This window comes from Miniopterus natalensis, chromosome 8 (genome assembly GCF_054644295.1).
Source record: "Miniopterus natalensis isolate mMinNat1 chromosome 8, mMinNat1.hap1, whole genome shotgun sequence".
NCBI classification, from domain to species: Eukaryota; Metazoa; Chordata; class Mammalia; order Chiroptera; family Miniopteridae; genus Miniopterus; species Miniopterus natalensis.
In genome coordinates, this window is record NC_142088.1 from 30288824 (window position 1) to 30295031 (window position 6208).

The following is a 6208-nucleotide window of genomic DNA, read 5'->3' on the forward strand; positions in this document are numbered from 1 at the left end:
CTGTTATTGAATAACAGACAATTTTGATGAATTTGATCTCAGAGATCAACTAAACCCTTCATTTACCAATTAGAGGGAAAGCAAGGTGCCTGAGAACACAAAGCTGTGTATTAGCAAAGATGGAACGCTGTCCTGATTCCTAATCCAGAGCTTGTTTCTGATGTACCTTGCTGACTCTCTCCCTGCTCTTTCATTAACTTTTATCTTCAGCCCCTTAAGTTCTCCTTAGCCCAATCCTCTTTCCAAATCCATAATATCCTTCGCCACCAACTCCCATCACTCAAAACCTTTCCTACTTCCAAAGGGACAACCCCCCCACACACTGTGGCGTGGGGGCAGGGGGTGGAGAGAAAATGCGCACAGTAGGCAGTAGATCTCTGGGTTTGGTTTGATGTACAATGTTCCATCAAAAGTTTTTGATGATCAAAAACTTTATATAGTTATTAGAGCAGTAAGAAAACATCAAAGCATATTGTAGACTAAGGAGAACTATGCAAATATTATAACCCTTCTAGGTGGAACATTTTCTAAATATGAAAAATTATTCTGAAAAATACATTTCTTTTGGCATCAGAGAAAAAATCTTCTATACCTAATAATAAGTATATATCAATGTTGCTTTATAAATAGCTTTAAGATAATCTCCTTAATCATGTAAAATCTACACTGATTATGCCTCCTTTAAAAATTATCTTATTTCCCTTTACAGTGCCAAGAAATTCCTTCAGGCTATTTTTGAGATAACAAAATAGTTTTATACAGCCCTAACTTTTGATACTGATTTAAAAATTCAGCAGTAAGCAGGCTAAAAATAAAAATCCCCCCAAACCTCAAATATTTTATTTTGACCTAGTCTCCCCTTTTCATACCTAAAATTTTTTTTTTAATTTTAAAATTTTATTTTTGTTTAAAATATTACAGATGTCCCTTTTTCTCCCCAATGACCCGTTCCACCCCCCTCCCCAGTCCCTCTCCCCACCATTACCCAAAATTTTTAAATTGAGCTTTCATCAACCTATTTAATGTTATTTTATCCGTCTTATAGCTTTACAGTGCTCTGAAAGGGGGACTGTACTATCAGTTGGACTTGGGCAGCAGGAACCACATGGAAGTTCTCCAACCAATTCTGGTATTAGGTGGTTCCCACCACACTAAAGGGGTGGTAATACCATCATTTCACCCCTCCCCCAGTTTTATGTTGGCCTCCAGCATCAACACTTAGTTGTAAATCCCCTACTAGTGCCCTAGTCATCCATAAGGGAGCCAAGAGGAAGAAAAGACCCTATTTATGCTTATTGCAGCAAATGTGTTGTCCCAAGCTTTTTGGTAGTGAGAGGCAGAATAACAAATCAGAAGGATCAAGGGCTTCGCAGTCAGACAAATCTAGGCTTGAATCCTACCTCTACCCCTCTCCAGCTGAGTGACCTTGGGTAAGTTTAACGTCCCCAAATCTAGTTTCTTCGTGTGTACAATGAGGATAATAACTGCATTAATTCATAGGGGTGTTGTAAAGATGAAATGAGATAATATCTGATAAACACCTTGCTTAGTATCTGCCACTTGTCTAGTACTCCAAATAGATGGCGCCTTTGTTATATATGTGGCTCAATGCAGGGAACAATGAAGTAAAGCATTTTTGACAGACATCCTTAGGAGGGCCTTCATATTGTATTTTTAACTATTCTTAAATGTTAAAATAATCACTCTAAGTCAATATTTTAAAATTGCATTAGAGAGGAGGGTTATGTCTGGGACATGTGATAAGGGTCTTCTTTATTGTTTTAGAGGCTTCCTTATAGCACTACTGGTCTGTGTGACCCAAAATTGAAGAACCGAAGATAAGATATATCATCTAATCAAGATTTTGCATCTGTAAGACACCATTGTCTTTTACTGTGCTGCTCTCATAATTGATATGCTATTATCATTAAGCATTTTATGAGACTTGAAAGAAACAAATCAGCAGTATGGAAGTAAGTAGTCTTCACTCATAAAAAAATAAACACAATGGAAGAGGCACAATGATTACACCACTAAGATGGGGTTGGAAGGGAGCTGGAAAACAGGGACTCTTGCACTGGACACGTGGTCTGTCCAAAGAGAACATTAAGGAACTCTGAAACTTTTTCTGAGAGCCCAGAATGTAAATTTCATGCATAAATGTATGGCCAGCTTAGTGGGAATCAGCTTCAAGGTGCTGTTTAGAAACAGGTACATAGTGTGCAGTGGCCGAAACTGAAGACCAAGGATGTCAGAGCATATAACTCAGGATTCCTTTGCTCAGGTGAGTGAGGCCTTCTGTGCTATCTTCTATGAGGGGTTTGCAAGCAAATGGTAAAATTGAAAAGGGTTCCAAGATCAGTGAAAGTGACTGAATGCCTGAGAAATCTATCCTTGTTTTAATAGCCTGGGTAAGGCCAAGCAAGGGCTTGAGAGTGTGAAAGGAATATTGTGGTGATGCTAAGCATCTGTCTTCTGTGCTACTGAACACAGAGTATAAGAGAATGGACTTTATGTTGTAACATAAGAGAGTTAGGTTAGACAGCAAAAGAAACTACCTATGGCAAAAGTGGAGATACCAAAACATTCATTAAATGGAATTTGTATGTATTTTCTGACTATACATGGAGAAAACTAAACAGTTAATTCAGTTTTAAGCTTTTTTAGTTTCCATTGAGTCTGATGGGCATGATATCTCTTTTCCTCTTTCCAAATTCTTTTTGATTAAAATCTCCTAAGACCATATTTGACCTACACTTATCCCAGTGAACACTATTACCAAAAATGGCAAACTTTCCATATAGGAATATATTTTGAAATTGAGGTAAACTTCACATAACATAAAAGTCACCATTTTAACTGTTTTAAAATATACAGTGATTTTTAGTACGTTTACAGTGTTGTGCAACTATCAACACTATCTAGTTTCAGAACACATTCATGACCCCAAAAGGAAACCCTGTACCATAAGCAGTTACTACCCATTTTCAATGCCAGCCCCTGACAACTACTAATATGCTTTCTGTCTTTATGGATTTGCCACAGAATATATATTTTTAGGAATCTTTTAAATTCTGCATTTAATTCCCCCACTAGAAACTGTAGACTACTGAGTGTGTATGTGTGTGTGTTTGTGTGTGAGACAGAGACAGAGAGACAGAGACAAAGAAGCCAGAGTCAGCATTCATGAGAAACGGCATGGTCAAATCTATTTGAAATTCCCAAAGTGGAAATGGGAGAATACTTATTTTTCAATTACAGGTCTGTAATTTAAATTAGGTGTATGAACTTACATTTCTCAAGGGTCCAGTCAGTCATGGGTTATAGAAATGTCAAATAGTTCTTGAAATATGTCTGTAACACTGAGAAAGGCTTTTTAATGGCAACATGACTTTATAGCTCCTAAGTCAGGCCGAAAAGTTTCACATTCAACAGAAGCTCTGTTCCCGGATCAGAGCCCTTCCTGTAATAGTTGATGATAACCCCATTACTTTTATTTAGAGCAGTGTAGTGGTGACCATTCTTTATTCTGCGTTTGTCCTGGTGAGCACATCAGCTAAAGCAGAGGAAGTTTAGGATGCCTGACTGGTAAGTGAAAAAACAACTTACAAATAAAATAATCAAACCCCTTTTATTGGCCAACCATAAATACTTATCAGTTTTAAATTTGAATATACATTTTATTCTGGTTGGAATTTTTTAAAGGTTAAGATAACCTATTCACAAACTTAAAAACTTTGAAAATGAACTGGAAAATGGCTTTTAGGGTATAAGTTCTTTGTAAATTAATTTAAAATTTGCCTGGCTTTCTTAGTTATGATTACATTGACAGGAAAGTTGTGTTTTCAGACTTCTGGAAAAAATACATAAACATTTTGAAAGAAATCTTAACTTTCCACGAGTCAAATGATTCCTAGGAAGAATAGCCAGTAGGTCTTGTGATTTAAGCGGTGCTTTGTAATCATGAATGTCAAGGCCAGGAGATTACTGTCATTTTGCATTTTGCACATGTTTTGAAGATTTTTATTACATTTTCATTTTTAATTCCTTTATATTTCATGAGCCCCAACTAATATATCTTGACTGTTCCCATTAATAAAGATTTATAATTCCCCTGCCAAAGCTCAAACACCTCACTGGTTTGGATGTTATGGATCTTGTTCTCTTTCCAAAGTCCCTGTATCTTTTCTACATGCTCCACTGTGGCGTCCTATCTGTTCCTTTCACCACTCTCTCAGCTCTGGCTTCTGGGGCCTCCTTGACCACAGTGGAAAGCAATCTCCATATCACATTCTGAGGTATGCATTGACTTGGCTACTATTCCCACAAACGCTTCTCAAGCAGTGTTGACCAGAAGTAAATTTTTTAAAAACCAACTGGACTTCCCTTAAGGCACCTGGAAGTCGGCGACAGCACAATACACCTCTCGCGGCACTAAAAATGAACGTGAAGCCCTTGGAGGGCCTGTTGCTGAGAGACGCTGTGGCAAATGTGCAAATATCATCATCCTTTGTGCTTTGTGGACCTATCAACAAAACTAAGCTCCAGTAAGAGATCCCCGCGATGCGGAGGGGCTTAATTCCTCGGTTTCCTCCGGCAGGTCCCACACAGGAGGACATGTGGGTACCATGACTTAGTCTCCCAACCTCAGACGACAACCCCAAATCTCTCTAGGAGTGAAGAGAAAGGGCTTGAAAGCGCTGTGGACAGAGAGAGGGAAAGAGGGTTTGGAAGGAGAAGAGCAGTTAACAGCAGTAGCTAAACTGTAACCCCCTATCTCTGCCCTCCAGACCGCACCCCAACCGAAGCCAGCGCACCCCGCCCGCGGGCCGCAGGCGCAGGGCTTATATTCACGCGCGTCCCTCACGACTGTGCCATCGGGCCTGGGCTCACCGGGTGGCCTCTGGTTGCAGGTTCAATGTGTAGGCTCCACTCGTGGGGTGTGGGCGCGTTTGAGAAGGGTAAGGTAAAGGGCCTGGCAAGAGGGGCTGGCGTGCCCAGGGGTTCGGGACGCGGCGGGGGCTGGGGGTGGCGAGAGGGGTCCCGGAGGTGCAAGTCTGGGTTCTTTAGAGCCGTTCACCTGCCCTTCAGGAGGCCGCTGAATGGCTCTCTCTGGACCAGGACGGACCCAGGAACACAACTGGGACAACCGGTATTCCTGGTAGATACCGGGGCATGTGCAGGGCGGGCGGGGGGCCGCCGCAGCCCCGAGGCGTCCGGGGACCCGAGCTCGGGCCGGGTGGGTCCCTGGCTCGCTGCTGGAGGTGACCCCAGAGCCCCGCGCCCCCTCCGCAGAGCGCGGCTCTGATCTCCGCGCCCTTCCCGCCCTCTGATGCCGGCGCTCTGAGCGAGCCGCTCTGCGTCCCGGGAGGCTCCGCCGCGGCGGCCGGGGCCGGGGGGCCGGGCGGGGCTGTAGCTAGATACCTCTATGGAAAAGGGCTTTCTTTAAAAAACGGGGGGGAGGGGGGGAGAAACAAAGAGAAAGAAGAGAGAGAGAGAAAGAGAGAGAGAGAGAGAAAGAGAGAAAGAGAAAGAGAGAAAGAGAAGGAGAGAAAAGAAAGAAAGAAAGAAAGAAAGAAAGAAAGAAAGAAAGAAAGAAAGAAAGAAAGAAAGAAAAGAAAGAAAGAAAGAAAGAAAGAAAGAAAGAAAGAAAGAAAGAAAGAAAGGAGAGAAAGGAGAGAAAGAAAGAAAGAAAAAGAGATAAAGAAAAAAAGAGAGAGAAAGAAAAAAAGGGAGAAAGAGGAAAGGACGGCGCCCCGGGGCTGGGGTTGCGCGCAGCGCGCCCCGAGGCTGCCCCTCCCCGCAGCCGCCAGGCGGCGGGTGCGAAGCGCTCCGCTCGCGGCCCCCGGGGGCCGAGCGCCCACCTCTGCCCGCCGCCTGCCGCCCCGCCGGGCAGCCCCAGCCCGCCCTCCCGGCCCTCCCCGGCGGCCCCGAGCGTGGGAAAGCCCGGCGAGCGGAGCCGGCCCGCGATGGCGGCCGCGCACGTTGCTCGCGGCGGGGGAGCGGCCGCGACTCCGGAGCAGGGCGTGGGGCGGCCCCGCGCTGGGTCGGCGGGCGCCTGGCCTCGCGCCGCGGGGCCGCCGGGAGGCCCGGGAGGGGAGGGGAGGGGCGGGGAGGGGCGGCCGGCGCCGCGGCGGAGGGAGCCCCGCCCCGGCCGGTATAAGGCCGGGCCCGTCCGGGCGGCGGCGGCGGCGGCGGCAGCGGCAGC